Genomic DNA, 24,810 nt, shown 5'->3' on the forward strand with positions numbered 1-24,810 from the left:
AAATATTGGGAGGATTACCAATTCTCTGATGAATCGGATTCCGACGAGAATTCCAATGATGTTATAGAAATTACCCCAACTGAATTTAAAAAGGCAAAAGAAAATAATAAGGGAAAGGGCATAAAAATTGAGAAATCTAATTCCAACCCCGATGAACTTTATAAGTATCGTCAACCCCCGAAGTCCTTAAGTTGTAACAATGACCCGAGAACCTCTAAACCACCAGGTTTTTCTAAACCAATGTGGATAACGACGGCTCGTATTAGGGGAACATCATATATCCCTAGAAACTTGGCAAAACGAACCAAAACCGAACAAGAAGAAACGAGCGAGTCGGAATAAGATAGTTATATTCGTGTGGTGTAATATATGTAATATAGTGTGCTTATGCTTTATGATATATGTAAAAATTGCTTGTATTAATAAGTATTTTTTTTATGAATCTAACTCTTGTCTATTTTACAGTATAAAAACACAAAATGGATAGACAACCCAATATTTTAAGAGACCTACCCGGAGACATGATTGATGAAATCTTGTCTAGAGTCGGTCAGAATTCCTCGGCACAACTATTTAAGGCGAGATCACTTTGTAAGACATTCGAAGAACGTTCCAAGAATGCCTTGGTTTATAAAAGGCTTTCGTTCGGAAGATGGGGGATATCACATTGGGAAATCCATAAGTTACGATGTGTTTACTTTGACGCATATATTGCGGGGAACCCAAATGCTATTTTACGCAACGGGTTAAGAAATTATTTTGACTCAGTATATCCGAATATAGGACTTCGTGATTTAGAAAAAGCGGCTAACATGCAACATAAAGAAGCATGTTATGCTTACGGGTTAGTAATGTTCGCTTCTCACCAAAGTGAGAACAAGAACATCGGGCTACAACTATTAAACAAAACGTTCCCACAAGTGACGGAGTCGGTAATTGGGGTAAGAAATGAGGTTTTTAGGTTATTACGAGATTGTTGGTCATTACGTAACCCTCGTCCCTTTGATGACGTTACAACACGCTGTCTTATCAACGGCCATAACGGTTATGTTCCACAAGACCAAGGATGGGAAGTAGTCCTAGTAAAACCAGAATGCATGACTTGTTTCTGGACGTATGAATTACGTGTCTTTATTGCCTTTGCTGAACGACTTGTGTACTAGCTAGAATTATCTTCACAACTATCTTGTATCAAAGTTATTGTGTGCTATATTTCATGCTTTATGTAAAATAAGCGGTATTGTAAGTTTGTAAAATATTGTATAAAAGTTTGAACGCGAAATATTATTACAATCAGTTTTTCATATAGAATTGTAGTAGTTGAATTGTATATTAGCTACTAAGTATGAACTTAACGGGTAGGTACTACCCGAATTTAAACTTATAAAACGCTAATATGAAGAAAAAGCTTTTATAAATGAGTTCATATTATGCTACGAAATACTATTAACTACTCTTAATATTCTGTATGATTAACTTGTTCCATTTGACTATTTTGAAGGAAATGGCACCGACTACTCGACACACCGTGAATATGAATGAAGAGGAATTCCGTACTTTTCTAGCTTCAAACATAGCCGCAGTACAGGCTGCGCTACATACCAACAATAACCTTGGATCTAGCAGTACAGGAAATCGTGTAGGATGCACCTACAAAGAATTTACTGCCTGCAAACCTTTGGAATTTGATGGAACCGAAGGACCGATCGGATTGAAACGGTGGACCGAGAAGGTCGAATCGGTGTTTGTCATAAGTAAGTGTACTGAAGAGGACAAAGTGAAGTACGCTACGCATACCTTCACAGGTTCTGCGTTAACATGGTGGAATACCTATCTAGAGCAAGTGGGACAAGACGATGCGTACGCACTACCGTGGTCAGCATTCAAGCACTTGATGAACGAGAAGTACCGTCCCAGAACCGAGGTCAATAAGCTCAAGACAGAACTTAGAGGGTTACGAACCCAAGGATTTGATATTACCACGTACGAAAGACGATTCACAGAATTGTGCCTATTGTGTCCGGGAGCATTCGAAGATGAGGAAGAGAAGATCGACGCATTTGTGAAAGGATTATCGGAAAGAATCCAAGAAGATATAAGTTCACACGAGCCCGCCTCCATACAACAGGCATGTAGAATGGCTCACAAACTAGTGAACCAGATTGAAGAAAGAATTAAAGAACAGACTGCTGAAGAGGCCAATGTGAAGCAAGTCAAAAGAAAGTGGGAGGAAAACGGTGATAAGAATCACCAATACAACAACAACAGCAATTACAACAATAATCGCAACAATTATCCCAACAATCGCAACATCAATCGCAACTACAACAAACGGCCCAACAACAACAACAACAACAACAACAACAACAACAACAACAGCAACTACAACAATCATCCCAACAACAATAATAACCGCAATAACAACAACAATCAGAAGCAGCTATGCCAAATGTGTGAAAAGTATCACTCGGGGTTCTGCACCAAATTTTGCAACAAGTGTAAAAGAAATGGTCATAGCGCGGCGAAGTGTGAGGTCTACGGACCAGGGGTTAATAGAACGAAAGGAACAAATGGTGTCGGAACGAGTAATGGCGGAGCAAGTAGTGTCGGAGCAAGTTATGCCAATGTAGTTTGTTATAAATGTGGAAAACCGGGCCACATTATTAGAAATTGCCCGAACCAGGAGAACACGAATGGATAAGGCCGCGGAAGAGTTTTCAATATTAATGCGGCAGAGGCACAAGAAGACCCGGAGCTTGTTACGGGTACATTTCTTATTGACAATAAATCTGCTTACGTTTTATTTGATTCGGGTGCGGATAGTAGCTATATGAGTAGAGATTTTTGTGCTAAATTAAGTTGTCCATTGACGCCTTTGGATAGTAAATTTTTACTCGAATTAGCAAATGGTAAATTAATTTCAGCAGATAATATATGTCGGAATCGAGAAATTAAACTGGTTAGCGAAACATTTAAGATTGATTTGATACCAGTAGAGTTAGGGAGTTTTGATGTGATAATCGGTATGGACTGGTTGAAAGAAGTGAAAGCAGAGATCGTTTGTTAAAAAAATGCAATTCGCATTATACGAGAAAAAGAAAAACCCTTAATGGTGTACGGAGAAAAGGGCAACACGAAGCTACATCTTATTAGTAATTTGAAGGCACAAAAACTAATAAGAAAAGGTTGCTATGCTGTTCTAGCACACGTCGAGAAAGTACAAACTGAAGAAAAGAGCATCAATGATGTTCCCATTGCAAAAGAATTTCCCGATGTATTTCCAAAAGAATTACCGGGATTACCCCCACATCGATCCGTTGAATTTCAAATAGATCTTGTACCAGGAGCTGCACCAATAGCTCGTGCTCCTTACAGACTCGCACCCAGCGAGATGAAAGAACTGCAAAGCCAATTACAAGAACTTTTAGAGCGTGGTTTCATTCGACCAAGCACATCACCGTGGGGAGCTCCTGTTTTGTTTGTCAAGAAGAAAGATGGTACATTCAGGTTGTGTATCGACTACCGAGAGTTGAACAAACTTACCATCAAGAACCGCTACCCACTACCGAGAATCGACGACTTATTTGATCAACTACAAGGCTCGTCTGTTTATTCAAAGATTGACTTACGTTCCGGGTATCATCAAATGCGGGTGAAAGAAGATGATATTCCAAAGACTGCTTTCAGAACACGTTACGGTCATTACGAGTTTATGGTCATGCCGTTTGGTTTAACTAATGCACCAGCTGTGTTCATGGACCTTATGAACCGAGTGTGTGGACCATACCTTGACAAGTTTTTCATTGTTTTCATTGATGACATACTTATTTACTCAAAGAATGACCAAGAACACGGTGAACATTTGAGAAAGGTGTTAGAAGTATTGAGGAAGGAAGAATTGTACGCTAAGTTTTCAAAGTGTGCATTTTGGTTGGAAGAAGTTCAATTCCTCGGTCACATAGTGAACAAAGAAGGTATTAAGGTGGATCCGGCAAAGATAGAAACTGTTGAAAAGTGGGAAACCCCGAAAACTCTGAAACACATACGCCAGTTTTTAGGACTAGCTGGTTACTACAGAAGGTTCATCCAAGACTTTTCCAGAATAGCAAAACCCTTGACTGCATTAACGCATAAAGGGAAGAAATTTGAATGGAATGATGAACAAGAGAAAGCGTTTCAGTTATTGAAGAAAAAGCTAACTACGGCACCTAAATTGTCATTGCCTGAAGGGAATGATGATTTTGTGATTTATTGTGACGCATCAAAGCAAGGTCTCGGTTGTGTATTAATGCAACGAACGAAGGTGATTGCTTATGCGTCTAGACAATTGAAGATTCACGAACAAAATTATACAACGCATGATTTGGAATTAGGCGCAGTTGTTTTTGCATTAAAGACTTGGAGGCACTACTTATATGGGGTCAAAAGTATTATATATACCGACCACAAAAGTCTTCAACACATATTTAATCAGAAACAACTGAATATGAGGCAGCGTAGGTGGATTGAATTGTTGAATGATTACGACTTTGAGATTCGTTACCACCCGGGGAAGGCAAATGTGGTAGCCGATGCCTTGAGCGGGAAGGACAGAGAACCCATTCGAGTAAAATCTATGAATATAATGATTCATAATAACCTTACTACTCAAATAAAGGAGGCACAACAAGGAGTTTTAAAAGAGGGAAATTTAAAGGATGAAATACCCAAAGGATCGGAGAAGCATCTTAATATTCGGGAAGACGGAACCCGGTATAGGGCTGAAAGGATTTGGGTACCAAAATTTGGAGATATGAGAGAAATGGTACTTAGAGAAGCTCATAAAACCAGATACTCAATACATCCTGGAACGGGGAAGATGTACAAGGATCTCAGGAAATATTTTTGGTGGCCGGGTATGAAAGCCGATGTTGCTAAATACGTAGGAGAATGTCTGACGTGTTCTAAGGTCAAAGCTGAGCATCAGAAACCATCAGGTCTACTTCAAAAACCTGAAATCCCGGAATGGAAATGGGAAAACATTACCATGGATTTCATCACTAAATTGCCAAGGACTGCAAGTGGTTTTGATACTATTTGGGTAATAGTTGATCGTCTCACCAAATCAGCACACTTCCTGCCAATAAGAGAAGATGACAAGATGGAGAAGTTAGCACGACTGTATTTGAAGGAAGTCATATCCAGACATGGAATACCAATCTCTATTATCTCTGATAGGGATGGCAGATTTATTTCAAGATTCTGGCAGACATTACAGCAAGCATTAGGAACTCGTCTAGACATGAGTACTGCCTATCATCCACAAACTGATGGGCAGAGCGAAAGGACGATACAAACGCTTGAAGACATGCTACGAGCATGTGTTATTGATTTCGGAAACAGTTGGGATCGACATCTACCGTTAGCAGAATTTTCCTACAACAACAGCTACCATTCAAGCATTGAGATGGCGCTGTTTGAAGCACTTTATGGTAGAAAGTGCAGGTCTCCGATTTGTTAGAGTGAAGTGGGGGATACACAGATTACGGGTCCGGAGATTATACAAGAAACTACCGAGAAGATCATCCAAATTCAACAACGGTTGAAAACCGCCCAAAGTCGAGAAAAGAGCTACGCTGACATTAAAAGAAAAGATATAGAATTTGAAATTGGAGAGATCGTCATGCTTAAAGTTGCACCTTGGAAAGGCGTTGTTCGATTTGGTAAACGAGGGAAATTAAATCCAAGGTATATTGGACCATTCAAGATTATTGATCGTGTCGGACCAGTAGCTTACCGACTTGAGTTACCTCAACAACTCGCGGCTGTACATAACACTTTCCACGTCTCGAATTTGAAGAAATGTTTTGCTAAAGAAGATCTCACTATTCCATTAGATGAAATCCAAATCAACGAAAAACTTCAATTCATCAAAGAACCCGTCGAAATAATGGATCGTGAGGTTAAAAGACTTAAGCAAAACAAGATACCAATTGTTAAGGTTCGATGGAATGCTCGTAGAGGACCCGAGTTCACCTGGGAGCGTGAAGATCAGATGAAGAAGAAATACCCGCATCTATTTCCAGAAGATTCGTCAACACCTTCAACAGCTTAAAATTTCGGGACGAAATTTATTTAACGGGTAGGTACTGTAGTGACCCGAACTTTTCCATGTTTATATATATTAATTGAGATTGATATTTACATGATTAAATGTTTCCAACATGTTAAGCAATCAAACTTGTTAAGACTTGATTAATTGAAATATGTTTCATATAGACAATTGACCACCCAAGTTGACCGGTGATTCACGAACGTTAAAACTTGTAAAAACTATACGATGACATATATATGGTTATATATATAGTAAACATGTTTTTATTATAAGTATGTATCTCATTAGGTATTTTAACAATGAGTTATATACATAAAAATGAGACTATTAATTTAAGAAACTCGAAAACGATATATATAACGATTATCGTTATAACAACGTCTTACTAGGTACATATGAATCATATTAAGATATTGATACACTTGGTTAATTATATTAAATGATAAGTAAATATATTATTAAGTGTATTAACAATGAAATACATATGTAAAAATAAGACTACTAACTTAATGATTTCGAAACGAGACATATATGTAACGATTATCGTTGTAACGACATTTAACTGTATATACATCATACTGAGATATATTATATATCATAATATCATGATAATATAACAATTTAACATCTCAATTGTTATAATAAACAATGGGTTAACAACATTCAACAAGATCATTAACCTAAAGGTTTCAAAACAACATTTACATGTAACGACTAACGATGACTTAACGACTCAGTTAAAATGTATATACATGTAGTGTTTTAATATGTATTCATACACTTTTGAAAGACTTCAAGACACTTATCAAAATACTTCTACTTAACAAAAATGCTTACAATTACATCCTCGTTCAGTTTCATCAACAATTCTACTCGTATGCACCCGTATTCGTACTCGTACAATACACAGCTTTTAGATGTATGTACTATTGGTATATACACTCCAATGATCAGCTCTTAGCAGCCCATGTGAGTCACCTAACACATGTGGGAACCATCATTTGGCAACTAGCATGAAATATCTCATAAAATTACAAAAATATGAGTAATCATTCATGACTTATTTACATGAAAACAAAATTACATATCCTTTATATCTAATCCATACACCAACGACCAAAAACACCTACAAACACTTTAATTCTTCAATTTTCTTCATCTAATTGATCTCTCTCAAGTTCTATCTTCAAGTTCTAAGTGTTCTTCATAAATTCTACAAGTTCTAGTTACATAAAATCAAGAATACTTTCAAGTTTGCTAGCTCACTTCCAATCTTGTAAGGTGATCATCCAACCTCAAGAAATCTTTGTTTCTTACAGTAGGTTATCATTCTAATACAAGGTAATAATCATATTCAAACTTTGATTCAATTTCTATAACTATAACAATCTTATTTCAAGTGATGATCTTACTTGAACTTGTTTTCGTGTCATGATTCTGCTTCAAGAACTTCGAGCCATCCAAGGATCCGTTGAAGCTAGATCCATTTTTCTCTTTTCCAGTAGGTTTATCCAAGGAACTTAAGGTAGTAATGATGTTCATAACATCATTCGATTCATACATATAAAGCTATCTTATTCGAAGGTTTAAACTTGTAATCACTAGAACATAGTTTAGTTAATTCTAAACTTGTTCGCAAACAAAAGTTAATCCTTCTAACTTGACTTTTAAAATCAACTAAACACATGTTCTATATCTATATGATATGCTAACTTAATGATTTAAAACCTGGAAACACGAAAAACACCGTAAAACCGGATTTACGCCGTTGTAGTAACACCGCGGGCTGTTTTGGGTTAGTTAATTAAAAACTATGATAAACTTTGATTTAAAAGTTGTTATTCTGAGAAAATGATTTTTATTATAAACATGAAACTATATCCAAAAATTATGGTTAAAATCAAAGTGGAAGTATGTTTTCTAAAATGGTCATCTAGACGTCGTTTTTTCGACTAAAATGACTACCTTTACAAAAACGACTTGTAACTTATTTTTCCGACTATAAACCTATACTTTTTCTGTTTATATTCATAAAATAGAGTTCAATATGAAACCATAGCAATTTGATTCACTCAAAACGGATTTAAAATGAAGAAGTTATGGGTAAAACAAGATTGGATAATTTTTCTCATTTTAGCTACGTGAAAATTGGTAACAAATCTATTCCAACCATAACTTAATCAACTTGTATTGTATATTATGTAATCTTGAGATACCATAGACACGTACACAATGTTTCGACCTATCATGTCGACACATCTATATATATTTCGGAACAACCATAGACACTCTATATGTGAATGTTGGAGTTAGCTATACAGGGTTGAGGTTGATTTCAAAATATATATAGTTTGAGTTGTGATCAATACTGAGATACGTATACACTGGGTCGTGGATTGATTCAAGATAATATTTATCGATTTATTTCTGTACATCTAACTGTGGACAACTAGTTGTAGGTTACTAACGAGGACAGCTGACTTAATAAACTTAAAATATCAAAATATATTAAAAGTGTTGTAAATATATTTTGAACATACTTTGATATATATGTATATATTGTTATAGGTTCGTGAATCAACCAGTGGCCAAGTCTTACTTTCCGATGAAGTAAAAATCTGTGAAAGTGAGTTATAGTCCCACTTTTAAAATCTAATATTTTTGGGATGAGAATACATGCAGGTTTTATAAATGATTTACAAAATAGACACAAGTACGTGAAACTACATTCTATGGTTGAATTATCGAAATCGAATATGCCCCTTTTTATTAAGTCTGGTAATCTAAGAATTAGGGAACAGACACCCTAATTGACGCGAATCCTAAAGATAGATCTATTGGGCCTAACAAACCCCATCCAAAGAACCGGATGCTTTAGTACTTCGAAATTTATATCATATCCGAAGGGTGTCCCGGAATGATAGGGATATTCTTATATATGCATCTTGTTAATGTCGGTTACCAGGTGTTCACCATATGAATGATTTTTATCTCTATGTATGGGATGTGTATTGAAATATGAAATCTTGTGGTCTATTATTATGATTTGATATATATAGGTTAAACCTATAACTCACCAACATTTTTGTTGACGTTTTAAGCATGTTTATTCTCAGGTGATTATTAAGAGCTTCCGCTGTCGCATACTTAAATAAGGACGAGATTTGGAGTCCATGTTTGTATGATATTGTGTAAAAACTGCATTCAAGAAACTTATTTCGTTGTAACATATTTGTATTGTAAACCATTATGTAATGGTCGCGTGTAAACAGGATATTTTAGATTATCATTATTTGATAATCTACGTAAAGCTTTTTAAACCTTTATTGATGAAATAAAGGTTATGGTTTGTTTTAAAATGAATGCAGTCTTTGAAAAACGTCTCATATAGAGGTCAAAACCTCGCAACGAAATCAATTAATATAGAACGTTTTTAATCAATAAGAACGGGACATTTCAGGTTAGGGGTGTTATTGGGGAGCAATAGGTGGCGGGTTCGAGCCCGTTCATGGCATTTCTTTTTTAGGAAAGCTTGCAAGGTAGTTTCAAGTATTATTATTATTATTATTATTATTATTATTATTATTATTATTATTATTATTATTATTATTATTATTATTATTATTACTATAGTTATTATTATTATTACTAGTATTAGTATTATTATTATTATTATTATATTATTATTATTATTATTATTATTATTATTATTATTATTATTATTATTATTATTATTATTATTGTATTATTATGATTATAGTCATTAATGTGATTATGAACATATTAACAACATTCATGTTACAAATTTAATAATAAAAGTGATATGATAAAAATTATGGAAAATGGTTATAATTATTTGGATATGGGTACAATTATGAATACGATTACGAATTTAAGTTATAGAAACTGTAGTCATAAGTTTAGAAATTATATACGAAACTTATGATAAATCTGATTTGTATTATTAGTACTAATATTATTATCATTATATTTTAATGTAAAATTATCAATTTTTATTTGAATAATTATTTTCATTATTATTATTATTATTATTATTATTATTATTATTATTATTATTATTATTATTATTATTATTATTATTATTATTATTATTATCATTTTACTAAAAGTATCATTTTAATTAAAATTATCAAAATTATTATTTTTATTAAGACTACCAGTTACATTAAAATAAATATTATTACTACTATTATTACTACTATTATTATTACTATTATTATTATCATCATTATTATCATTCTTGTCAATACTAGTATTATTACAAATAGATATTTTATATAAAAATACATTACAATAATATTAATATTACGTATCACTATATTGTTATTATTAAAATGATAATTACTAAATTATATATATAAAATGTATCAGTTAATACATAAAAACATATTGTTATCATATATAAATCCTCATATATATTTTTATATTATAAATAATGATAAGTATTAGTTATATAAAATATATAAATTAAATATATTAAATTGATCTAAATAACATATAATATAACAAGTATATTATTAATAATAATATATATAAACTTGCTCGATTACGATTACATGTTTTAATAAATATACAATTGATATAGGTTGGTGAATCCGAGGCCAACCCTGCATTGTTCAATGTCGTCATATGTATTTTTACTACAAAATACAGTATAGTGAGTTTCATTACTTCCTTTTTAAATGCTTTTGCAATATATATCTTTGGGACTGAGAATACATGCAGTTTTATAAATGTTTTACGAAATAGACACAAGTAAATGAAACTACATTATATGGGTGAATGATCGAAGTCGAATATGCCCCTTTTTGCTTGGTAGCCTAAGAATTAGTAAACTGGTCTACTAATTGACGCGAATCCTAAAGATAGATCTATTGGGCCTAACAAACCCCATCCAAAGTACCGTATGCTTTAGTACTTCGAATTTATTTTTATCATGTCCGAAGGATTTCCCGAAATGATAGGGGATATTCTTATATGCATCTTGTTAATGTCGGTTACAGGTGTTCACCATATAAATGACTATTTTTGTCTCTATGCATGGGACGTATTTTTATGAGAAATGGAAATGAAATCTTGTGGTCTATTAAAATTATGAAAATGATTGATTACGATAAACTAATGAACTCACCAACCTTTTGGTTGACACTTGAAAGCATGTGTATTCTCAGGTATGAAAGAAATCTTTCGCTGTGCATTTGCTCATTTTAGAGATATTACTTGGAGTCATTCATGACATATTTCAAAAGACGTTGCATTCGAGTCGTCGATTTCATCAAGATTATTACTAAGTCAATTATAGTTGGATATATTATGAAATGGTATGCATGCCATCAATTGTCGATGTAATGCAAGTTTGTCTTTTAAAAACGAATATAATGTTTGTAAAATATATCATATAGAGGTCAAGTACCTCGCGATGTAACCAAATGTAATGTATTCATCCAGATGGATTAGAACGGGTCGTTAGAGTTAGTATCTAAGTGGTGGTCTTAGCAAACCAGGTCTTGCATTAGTGTGTCTAACTGATAGTTGTTTAGATGCATTAGTGAGTCTGGACTTCGACCGTGTCTGCATGTCAAAAGTTTTGCTTATCATTTCGTGTCAAAAATTATTTGCTTATCATCCTTAAAGTCTAGACATGTCATACTGCCTCTATTACATAGACAGTGTATAAATAAATTCATATCTTAGCGTATCTGTTATTGTTACCTTTGTCTGACAGCTTTTGTAGATTCCTCCGTAAGTTTTGGGATTTTAGTATTATATATGCATATGTAAAATTATGTATTACAGGGTACTAATCTACATCCTATAATCTATTTCTTATCGGAAATCTTTCATCTGATCGTACGAGATGAATCCCTTAGCCAGTTCGAATTCCTCGGATTCCGACAGCTATTCCGATATGGAGTTTCACCTAAGCTCCGAAAGCAGTGTCACCAGAATGAATCAACCAATCTTTCATCCCCAATTCATCTGATAGGTTCGTAGCCTCCTCAATTATTGGAGACAAGAAGAAGGTGATCCTTTCCATCCACCACATTGTCCTCTTGGAGAAGAACCTGAAGCACTTACCGGCGAACCTGTCCGAAACACCATTTTTCCTCTCATTTTCAGAGTATCTCGTCATGATTATATTCTATCCATAATTCTAAACCTTATTCATCCGCTCGTTCCGACCGACAATCATTCTGGAATAATGGAAGAAGTCAACGAGCCTCGCGCTCGAGTAATCAATTTTGAAAATATGGTGCAAAACTTATCAGCTTCAACAACATCACCGACATCAACAGAACCACCATCAACAACACCCGTACCATCAAAAACACACATCTCAACATCACAATCCATACCTCGAACTTAATCATCGTTCTACGTATCGTTCTACATCAATTATCTTCCTTCAGTATGGTGATTATGTAATCTCTAATGTTTTAGAGATTATATATTCTTGTTCTAACAATACATCAAATGAGATTAATATCACATTAACTCATTAAATCCATGAATATATCTGAAGAAAATATATATGTATATATATTTTCATAAAGATTGTAATTAAAAATTCTTTCGTACAAACTATTAATGGTGAAAATATTTTAACGGGTAGGTAATACCCGAGGAATATTTAGATTTCACATTAATAAGTTAAACTGTACATTCTTCGAATCTAATTCAACAGTCATTTACTATCCTACTTACATCCACAGATATACGTATCCGTTCACCGCAGAATAACCATTTTCATTCAATTTCATATTTGGATTTTGATCTATCAGAATCCAACAAGTGGCATAATGAAGAAAACATTGGACAAAATAAAATTTGTTAGAAACAAACAAATTAACAATGAGAAATTTTGTTAAGAATCCACGCTAACAAAATCCTAGCTAGCTGTTCCTAGCTAACTGTTAATTCCTTATTGTACATTTAATTATCTCAATTTATTTTATCGCAATTTAATTCTCGCAATTTTATTTATTGTCATTTACATTCTGTTATTTATTTTACGCACTTTATTTATCGTCATTTAAATACTGTTATTTACGCATTTTAAATATCGGGACACGTATACAAGGTTTTGACATATCATATCGATGCATTTATATATATTATTTGGAATAATCATAGACACTCTATATGCAGTAATGATAGAGTTAGCTATACAGGGTTGAGGTTGATTCTCAAATAATATATATAATTTGAGTTGTGATCGAGTTTGAGACATGTACACGGGTCACGATACGTATTAATTAATTTGAATATTATATATTAAACTATATATGAATTATTGAACTGTTAACTGTGGACTATCGACTGTGGACTAATAACATTGGACAATTAAAATGAATTAAAATATTGATTATAACATATGAAACTAAACTTTTCTTCAAGTTTGCCACTTGATTTCATCTTAAACCTCATTTGTATCTTGACGATTACAATCTGCGCTAAAACCTTTCATGATTCTTGAAAACACCTCAATAGAGAGGATGAACCAACCGCACTTCATTTACAGAAGAAAAGATTGATGCATATAGTTATGCACCTGAAAACGCTTGGAACCTGAGTAAACGTTTAACATGTATCTGTGCTAATTCCCTTAGCGTTATTATTACCGAAAATAACTTTACAATTCCTGTTCGAGATAGCCAATTTTGTCACAGCTCCAGCAAGTCAACTTCGACTTTTCGTTCAAAACAACCTTATTATAACTTTGATATATACATTTTCCTTTCGTTATCGTTACAGGAGAACCGCTTATATCTCACTACATTAGCAGTAAACTTACCAACAACTTCGTTGATCTTTGACATTCTGAAAAATTATATTATTTATCGAAACCCTATCCGCATCTTATAATGAGAATTGCCATACCAAATACCGAGAACTAGCAATCAGTATTTTGAAATCTCGCAATGTGTCTACATCAAAAGTTATAGATACATATAAAATTTATCTCTTAGAATTATGATCTCTCATTATGAAACTCTGAACAAATTACAAGGACTAAACTTGTACACAAAGAATCCTGATGATTCTGTATCTGATGAAATCTTTAGCGAACACCATGCTTCTGAATCTAAACCCTTACGGGTAAATCTTCTTCATCATCCTTAGATATTAGAAATTCTAAGATATCATCGTATCTCCATTTATAAATATCCTCGATATTTCTAAAGATATTTTCATAACTATTCTTATCTGAAATCAGCCATCTCTTCGCGCTATCTGTATTACATCATAAAGGACGCTGTTCTAGTTTCTAAATTCTGTAAACTTTCGAGTTTAAATTCTGAATGTTATTGAAGTAGTGTTGAAAATTGATGCATGAGTTAGTATAATATAATGACACTTGATCAACGTGATTATATTACAGTAAGTCATGCTGAGTTTCTAAATGAAACATGATGATTCACAGACCATAACGTCATCATGTGCCATGTTACATAACTCTTTCATTCTACTTAACTTCTGAACATATCAAGAAAGTATATTCTTGATAGTTCTATCCTTAGTGATTCTGGTAAATTGACAAATCAAATCATGCTATTACGTTTATTCTTGTTTAGAACATTAAGTTCATTCGAAACTCCGTACTTACGAATTCTAAACCATTACTCGCTTTACTAGAGGTCGAGAAGAGATTAAAAAGGCAAAGAGCTCCGAAACATAAGGGAAGATATAAAACTCGACAACAACACTGAAATTACAACTCGTGGATATTAATACGAACAGCAATAAAAAGATACGGTAGAATTAAGAATAGTATCACCCCAAGGTAATAGTAGAAGTAAACATATTCTTCTGGTGGAAGATTGCAAAGAAGGATGACAGAAATGATAATTAGGAAAATATCAAGGATTAGAACTGGATTAAGCATTTTCACAATCTTTTGGATGTATGAACTAAGAAAGAAAGTATAGGAGTTGTGGAAAATAATGGGACGGAAAAAAAAAAGTAAATGTGTAAGGAAAATATCAGATGTAGCAATTGAGGCAGATCACCGTATTTAATTATAGAGATCTTAATTTCCTTATTCGCCGAAGAATCAAATCTTTTAGATTTCGAAGATTTTCTTTAAATCCCTTGAATTTCGAAAATCCACCGTGACTACGTCAACGGTTAAGTCAAATCTGTATTTACTCATTTCACTCTTTTATGATAGCTTCACTCATACGCTTCGAGTAATGAATCATTTTATCCACATTACTCTATGGTAATAAAATTCTATTTATCAACTCATATTCGTCGTGAAAACATTTTTATGGTTAGCCATGATGACCTCACTCAAATTTCGGGACGAAATTTCTTTAACGGGTAGGTACTGTGACGACCCGTGAATTTCTGACTAAATTTAAACTTAATCTTTATATGGTTTCGACAAGATAAGTAAAGTCTGTTATCCTGAATCTCAGAAATATTTTGAACTGTTCAACTGACCTTTGACTATTCCCGACGATTCACGAACAATGAATTTTAAATAGATATCTGTGTATATATATATATACATGGTAATTGGAATTATAAATTATAATATTATATGTCGTAATATATATACATAGGTAATAAATATTAAAGATTCAATATATTGTATAATTGGTAAACAGTAATAAATTGTAATATATTAAATCTAATTACAAGTTTGAATATAATTATCGTTACCTTCAATATTATTATAAATAGTAATATTAATATTAAAATTCAGTATTATTAATATTATTATATAAAAATAGAAACACGTAACTTGTTATATCTTCATTTTACTAGCTATTATTAAAATGTATACAAATTTTAGTACTCATCATTATATATAATTATATTACATAATCTATATATACTAATATATTAAGTATAGTTGTTATAATAATATTGTTGTTAATATTATTATCATAAAATGAAACTTGATAAATATATATATATATATATATATATATATATACTATTATTACTAATATTATTATCAATAACTAGTATCATTATTATAAATATCATTAATAATTTATTATTGACAATTTCACTAAAATTGTTATTATTATGGCTTATTATTATTATTACTCTTATCATAATACTTATTATTATTAAGTATTATTTTGATGTTATTATTATTAACACTATTATTATTAGTATCTTCATAACATTATCAATATTATTATTAGTATAATTAATAGTTCTATTATTATTATTATATTATCATTATAAGTAATAGTATTATTTTTATTGATATTATTAATTATTTTTATCATTTATATTATTATTATTTATGTATTTATTATTATTAGTAATTTTATTATTACTAATAATAATATCAGTATTATTATTTTTATTAATATATTTGTATTTATATTTATTAATTATTAATATTTAATATTAAATATAACATATAAAGACATATATAATTACGCGTAATAAGATACAGATCATCATCAGATTCATTTATTCTATTTTCTTCCTTCTGTCCGTGAACATATGTCGACCTAATCCCCATCACAAACAAACCACAACTAATTCACGTTACTAACTTCAATTATTCATCACATTTCATATAATCTATTACTGTAATTTATTAATGGAAGCATAAATCAAAGGTCTGTACACCTCGCTAACCTCTGTTCCTATTATTTTTTTTATTAAAAGCTTGATTTGTGTCAATTTGCAAAAACTAAAAATGTAGTCTTGTTATGAATCTATAGGTTAAACTATCTGCAAAATTTTAAACCCCAATTCTTTATATCAATCGTTAATTTTGAAGTCAAATATTTTAGAATAAAAAGTCAACCATTCTGTCCTTCATGAAATTCGAGTTCTTGTTGTTGTTTCTGAATCAATTGACGAGTTTCGAAGGTTCTATGATTAATTTAACACATATTTCATGTTGTAATCGTAATCTAATTATGTCCAAATTTTAAAATCAAGGAATGAGTTCAAATTCTTTTTGTGAAGCTTACAGTTTCTGTTTTTCTGTTCTACATATAATTTTTTTTCCTTTTCTATCAATCAAACACTCTCAGTAGGTTTTCCGTTTTAATTACAAATCCTAAAGCAAACTCTTAAAACCCGATTATATTGTTATTACTCTGATCGATTCGTATATTTAGAAGATGAAGAAAGCAGAAGAGATGGGTTAAAAGAAAATAAAATCGTGTTATAATAGAAAGGATCAAACCGAGTAAATGGTTAGGGGTGTTATTGGGGAGCAATAGGTCGCGGGTTCGAGCCCGTTCATGGCATTTTTTTTTAGGAAAGCTTGCAAGGTAGTTTCAAGTATTATTATTATTATTATTATTATTATTATTATTATTATTATTATTATTATTATTATTATTATTATTATTATTATTACTATAGTTATTATTATTATTACTAGTATTAGTATTATTATTATTATTAATATTATTATTATTGTATTATTATGATTATCGTCATTAATATGATTATGAACATATTAACAACATTCATGTTACAAATTTAATAATAAAAGTGATATGATAAAAATTATGGAAAATGGTTATAATTATTTGGATATGGGTACAATTATGAATACGATTATGAATTTAAGTTATAGAAACTGTAGTCATAAGTTTAGAAATTATATACGAAACTTATGATAAATCTGATTTGTATTATTAGTACTGATATTATTATCATTATATTTTAATGTAAAATTATCAATTTTTATTTGAATAATTATTTTCATTATTATTATTATTATTATTATTATTATTATTATTATTATTATTATTATTATTATTATTATTATTATTATTATTATTATTATTATCATCATCATTTTTCTAAAAGTATCATTTTAATTAAAATTATCAAAATTATTATTTTTATTAAGACTACCAGTTACATTAAAATAAATATTATTACTACTATTATTATTACTATTATTATTATTATTATCAGCATTATTATCATTCTTGTCAATACTAGTATTATTACAAATAGATATTTTATATAAAAATACATTACAATAATATTAATATTACGTATCACTATATTGTTATTATTAAAATGATAATTACTAAATTATATATATAAAATGTATCAGTTAATACATAAAAACATATTGTTATCATATATAAATCCTCATATATATATTTTTTATTATAAATAATGATAAGTATTAGTTATATAAAATATATAAATTAAATATATTAAATTGATCTAAATAACATATAATATAACAAGTATATTATTAATAATAATATATATAAACTTGCTTGATTACGATTATATGTTTTAATAAATATACAATTGATATAGGTTCGTGAATCCGTGGCCAACCCTGCATTGTTCAATGTCATCATATGTATTTCTACTACAAAATACAGTATAGTGAGTTTCATTACTCCCTTTTTAAATGCTTTTGCAATATATATTTTTGGGACTGAGAATACATGCAGTTTTATAAATGTTTTACGAAATAGACACAAGTAAATAAAACTACATTATATGGGTGAATGATCGAAGCCGAATATGCCCCTTTTTTCTTGGTAGCCTAAGAATTAGTAAACCGATCTACTATTTGACGCGAATCCTAAAGATAGATCTATTGGGCCTAACAAACCCCATCCAATGTACCGGATGCTTTAACTTCGAATTCGTTTTTATCATGTCCGAAGGATTTCTCGGAATGATAGGGGATATTCTTATATGCATCTTGTTAATGTCGGTTACCAGGTGTTCACAATATAAATGATTATTTTTGTCCCTATGCATGGGACGTATTTTTATGAGAAATGGAAATGAAATCTTGTGGTCTATTAAAAATATGAAAATGATTGATTACGATAAACTAATGAACTCACCAACCTTTTGGTTGACACTTGAAAGCATGTTTATTCTCGAGTATGAAAGAAATCTTCCGCTGTGCATTTGCTCATTTTAGAGATATTACTTGGAGTCATTCATGACATATTTCAAAAGACGTTGTATTCGAGTCGTCGAGTTCATCAAGATTATTACTAAGTCAATTATAGTTGGATATATTATGAAATGGTATGCATGCCGTCAACTGTCGATGTACTGAAAGTTTGTCTTTTAAAAACGAATGCTATGTTTGTAAAATGTATCATATAGAGGTCAAGTACCTCACGATGTAGGAGACCGATTGAATTTCAAGAAGGTTATATGGTGATGCTTAAGGTTTCTCCATGGAAGGGTGTTATTCGATTTCGAAAGCGAGGATAGTTAGCTCATCGGTTTATTGGTCCTTTCAAGGTTTTGGCACGTGTTGGTGAGGTGTTTTATAGACTAGAGTTGCCCGAAGAGCTTGCGGGGATTCATAATACATTTCATGTTTCCCATCTCCGTAAGTGTCTTGCAGATGACTCGACTTGGGTGCTGTTAGATGAGATTGCGTTGAATAACAAGCTAGAGTATGTGGAAGAGCCGATTGCAATCCTTGATGAAAAGGTTAAAATGTTGCGGAACAAAGAAGTGAGGACCTTTAAGGTCCAATGGCGTCATCGAAAGGGTTCCGAATTTACATGGGAAACCGAAGAATTCGTTTTGGTTTATCTTTCGGCATGTCATGCGGCTTGAATCGCGAGGACTCAATCCGAATCAAGTGGGGGAGAGTTGTAAGACCCAAGTTTGGAATGTACATAGTGTATATATTTTATTTGCTGGCGGCAGTGCTTTTCAGTTTTAAGCCGTGGCGCGGCCTGGAGGCCCGTGGCGCGGCTAGGCTCTGACGGAAATCTCTACTTTTTATTTAATTATATGAAGGGCAATTTGGTATTTTTGCTTGGTGGATGACTTTAAGGCCCTAGATCAGTTTTGGTGAGCCTCATTACTCCACTTTCATATACCTTATCTCTTTCCACTTAATTTCTAGAGAGAGAGAAAGTTCTAGAGTGAGAGAGCTCCAATAAAGGAAGAAGGAGGTTGAATCGGGTCTTAGTCCAAGTTTTAAAGTTGTTCCTTGTGTCTCTAGCTACACTTGGATAGTCTCGGTAAGTTCTAACTCTATATTTTGAGTTTCAATTGGTTAATGGATAGGGTTTTGGGTTACTAGAGACTTGTATGACCCATTTGGGAGTAAAATGGGTGAATTTGGGTTATGTTGATGTAAGAAAAACCCTAATGGTAATAATCTATGGTTTGGTCTTGTAAAATGAGATTTGTAAGTATTAGTTGTGTTGTTAGGCATTATCACACTTGTTTAATGTCGAAAGAATTGTAAATGGGTCATGTTTGACTAAAGTTGTTAGAGTAAGTGTTAAAATGGGCCAAATAGGTAAGGTTGACCTAGTTTGGGTAAAATGGGTATGAGAAGACCCAAAATGGTGTTAGTTGATGATGTTGGACTATAATCACTAGTTTATGGTGATTTATAGCGGGTCTTGGCCATTTATGGGCGGTTTTGGGTGTAAGTGAGCCATTTAATGCTTTTGGGTCATTAAATGCTCAAGGGTGAGTATTGTGGTTAATTTCACTAGTTGTGTGTTTGAATATATACTTGTGTACTAGGTACTTTGCTCGAAGCGTACGGAAGCATTAAATCACCACCGACGTGTTAAGGAGAGTGGAATAATTATATGCGTGCATATATGATGTATTTATTTGTGTAGTTTGAGTTGTGAAGTGTTGATGTGTTAAGACACCACTACTCACATGGCGAGTGAAGTGTCGACGTGTTAAGACACCACTCGAGAGTGAAGCATCGATGTGTTAAGATGCCACTCCGAGAGATGTAGCGAGTGAAGTGTTGATGTGTTAAGACACCACTCGGGGTGAAGTGTCGACGTGTTAAGACACCACCCGGGGTGAAGTATCGACGTGTTAAGATACCACCCGTGGGGTTAGTGTACGATGTGTTAAGTGCACTAACGGTAGTTATGAACGCCAATGGGAAATTAAAGTTCCGTTCCTTGTACGATTGGTTAACCATGGTTGTGAGTTGTATTATAGCATATTATATTGTACGAGTTGTATGCTTTGCTATGCTAGCTTATGTGGTCGAAGGTTTTGTATTATTCTTGTGATGGTATGATTATTTATATTGCTAGCATGTATGCGGTAAAGGCGTAAGTGATTGCAAGTAAGTAGGTTGTATATGTAATCGTATAATTATTGCATTCACTAATCGTTAGCTTACCCTCTCGTTGTTTACCATTTTAGGCTCTGGCGTGGATAAGGGAAAAGGTATCCAGTTGGACTAGTGACTCTAAAAAATTATAGCTTTTGGAAGTTTGACCAAGATATGGGTAGTTTAAACCCCAAACACCATGATCTAAGTGTCGTTTGGAAGTTAAACTTTTTGTGGTCGAAACTTATATTTTGAATTGTAACGAGCAATGATGCTCGGTGGTCAAATATTCGAATGGGAGTCTTAAAACATGTAAACTTTGCTTATTGATGTGGCACGAAGCCTTTTTGAAACGTTGGATCTTGTGTTAGCGAGAAAATTGGCACTTGTGTAAATTTTGTTAGTTGGAATCTGCATCAGATACAAGCCGCGCCGCGGCCCTCATGGGCGCGCCGCGGGTTATAAAAGGATTTGGAGGTTGAGGGTTTTAAAGGTCCTGACCCTCTGAAACTGTATTGAGCCGCGCCGCAGCTGGTCAGACCGAACCGCGGGCTAAGCCTGACAGACCAGGTTGGCTTATATAAAAAAAAAAAATTTCGTGTCGATTTCTGGTTGGGTTGTTACAAGTGGTATCAGAACATGGTCTAAGGGATTTATGCAACTTGAGATAGGTGCCTAGACTTAGACTTTATTGTGTGTGCGCTTTATGCAGGATTTGTAGGATTTTGGGTCGGATCGGGTTTTGGTTAGTGCATAGGTTTATGTGAACTAACCTTGCGCTATTTGTTTTGTGTGTTATTTGCAATCATCAAGCGAGATAGACGTTGTACAAGTGAGTTAATGCGATGTGCTCGCGTAGTAATGACTAGCTACCATTATTACGGGTGCAACTCGTGTCAAACAAGCGATGTACCACGATTGTTGAGCAAGATGGGGCGGTACGGTGTATATGTGTATATATATATGTGTGTGTCATGTCTTTTGTTTCGTTGTTTAATTTCTTTCGTTTTATAGAATGAAGATGAGAAATGGTCACGACACCGATAATGGGGGCACGAGCGAGAACCCCGAATTCACGGCCAAGGTTGAGGCCATTTTGAAAAGTTATCATACGACTTTCCTCGAAGATGTTAAGAAAATGTTTCTTGATACCATTGACAAGCAATTAGTCAACGTAGTAAAGGAACAAGTCAAGGTTGTCCTTCAAGAGGATAACGTTGGAAGGCGTGACTTTTTCTATAAGAACTTCAAGGATGCTCAACCTCCTACCTTTGAGGGCGAAAGAGACCCACTAAAGAGTGTTCAGTGGATCTCCGACATGGAGGGGGCTTTTCGAACTTGTGAATGCCCTCTTGATAAAAAGACAAGGTACAGTTGTAGCATGTTGAGGGGTGATACTAAGCTATGGTGGGATGCGAAAATCCAAGTTTATGGTGAAGAACAATGCATGGATTTTACTTGGGATGAGTTCAAAACGGAGTTTTTCCAAGAGTACCGAACTTCGGCCGATCTTATTAGACTTAAGGACGAGTTGCATTCCTTGAGGCAAGGGTCGATGGATTTGAACACTCTTAAATCCGTTTATTTGTCAAAAACCCAATTTTGCCCGGAGTATGTCGCGAACGATAAGATGTTGAAGGAAGACTTTTACCGAATGTTGAATGATTGTTACCAAGAAAAGATTAGTATGAATGTGGTGAAGAGTTTTGATGAGTTGTTTGATATGGCCAAAGGTTTCGAGTTGCTCATCTTGAGAAAGGGTGGCTTCACCATAGGCAAAAAGAAGTTTGAAGCCACTAGTCACTCGAACTTTTCTAACAAGAAGCACAAGAAGGGCTCTGAGAGTGTTAGTAGTGTGAAGAAGGGAGCTTCCGGTAATTTTACTTATGCTTGCTACAATTGTGGGCAAAAGAGGCACATGGCTCGTGAGTGCCCGAAACCATCATCCATAATCAAGCTCACTTGTTTCAATTGTGGTAAGGAAGGACACTGAAGGACAGAGTGTCCCGATTTGTGGGGTGATCATGTTAAGAGGCTAGAGAAGGCGGCGGGTACGGCTAGGGGGCGAAATTATTTGATGACCAATGATGAGGCTAAGCAATCCAATGAAGTTGTCTCAGGTACTTTCATGGTTAACTCTAATCCGGCAAAGATATTATTTGATAGCGGTGCTAATTTGTCTTTTGTGTCGTCTCGATTTGTGCCTAAGTTAAATAAACCGCTAGCTAAGTTAAATCATCTGGAAGAATTCGAAATAGCGGATGGTAAGACGGTGCTAGGGGTTGATCTTTGTAAAGATTGTAATGTTGTGTTTGGTACCGAAACGTTTAAAATCGATCTCATTCCGATGACTTTGGGTGAGTTTGATATTGTTGTTGGTATGAATTGGCTCGATCGTTAGAGAGCCGATATTGCATGCCATAATAAGTTCATTCGTGTCAAGACCCCAAGTGGGGAGAGTTGATTATTCATGGCGATAAGCGAAGAAGACTCGTACCATTATGCACTTATGCACGGGCACGGCGTTTTCTTAAGAGTGGTGGTTTGTTTTGTCTTGCCCATGTAGTTGATACTCGTGATGAGCCACCACCTATTCGTGAAATTCCGGTGGTTAATGAATTTGAAGACGTTTTTTCGGATGAGTTATCGGGTGTTCCGGCGAAAAGACAAGTTGAATTTCGCATTGAGTTGGTTCCGGGAGCTACTCCCATTGCTAAAACTCCTTATCGTTTAGCGCCGACAGAAATGCAGGAGTTGTTGAATCAAATCCAAGAGTTACTTGAGAAGGGTTTTATTCGACCGAGTTCCTCTCCATGGGGTGCTCCGGTTTTGTTTGTGAAAAAGAAAGATGGAAGTATGCGGATGTGCATCGATTATCGGGAGTTGAACAAAGTGACGATCAAGAATCGTTATCCATTTCCTCGGATTAACGATTTGTTTGACCAACTCCAAGGTGCAACGTATTTTTCTAAGATTGACTTACGGTCCGGCTATCATCAAGTGCGGGTCCGTGAGGAAGATATAGAGAAAACGGCTTTCCGAACTCGTTACGGGCATTTTGAGTTTGTAGTTATGCCTTTTGGTCTTACGAATGCACCGGCGGCATTCATGGATCTTATGAACTGAGTGTGCCAACCTACGTTGGACAAGTCGGTAATTGTGTTCATCGACGACATACTTGTTTATTCTAAGAGTATGAAGGAACATGAACACCATTTGCGTGAAGTGTTGAAGACGTTGCGGAAGGAGAAGTTGTATGCAAAATTCTCCAAATGTGAATTTTGGCTAAGGGAAATTCAATTCCTTGGCCATATTATGAATAAAGAAGGTATTCAAGTAGACCCGGGGAAGATAGAAATGGTGAAGAGTTGGGGACGACCGACTACACCTACGGAAATTCGAAGTTTTCTCGGATTGGCCGGTTATTATCGTCGGTTCATCCAAGACTTTTCTAAAATTGCTTCTCCTTTGACGAAGTTGACGAGGATGAACGTTAAATTTAATTGGGAAAATGAGCAAGAGATCGCTTTCCAATTGTTAAAAGAGAAGTTGTGTCAAGCTCCGGTGTTAGTTTTGCCGGAAGGTGTAGTGACCCGAACTTTTCCATGTTTATATATATATATTAAATGAAATTGTTATTTACATGATT

Source organism: Rutidosis leptorrhynchoides, chromosome 3, assembly GCF_046630445.1.
Source record: "Rutidosis leptorrhynchoides isolate AG116_Rl617_1_P2 chromosome 3, CSIRO_AGI_Rlap_v1, whole genome shotgun sequence".
Lineage (NCBI taxonomy): Eukaryota > Viridiplantae > Streptophyta > Magnoliopsida > Asterales > Asteraceae > Rutidosis > Rutidosis leptorrhynchoides.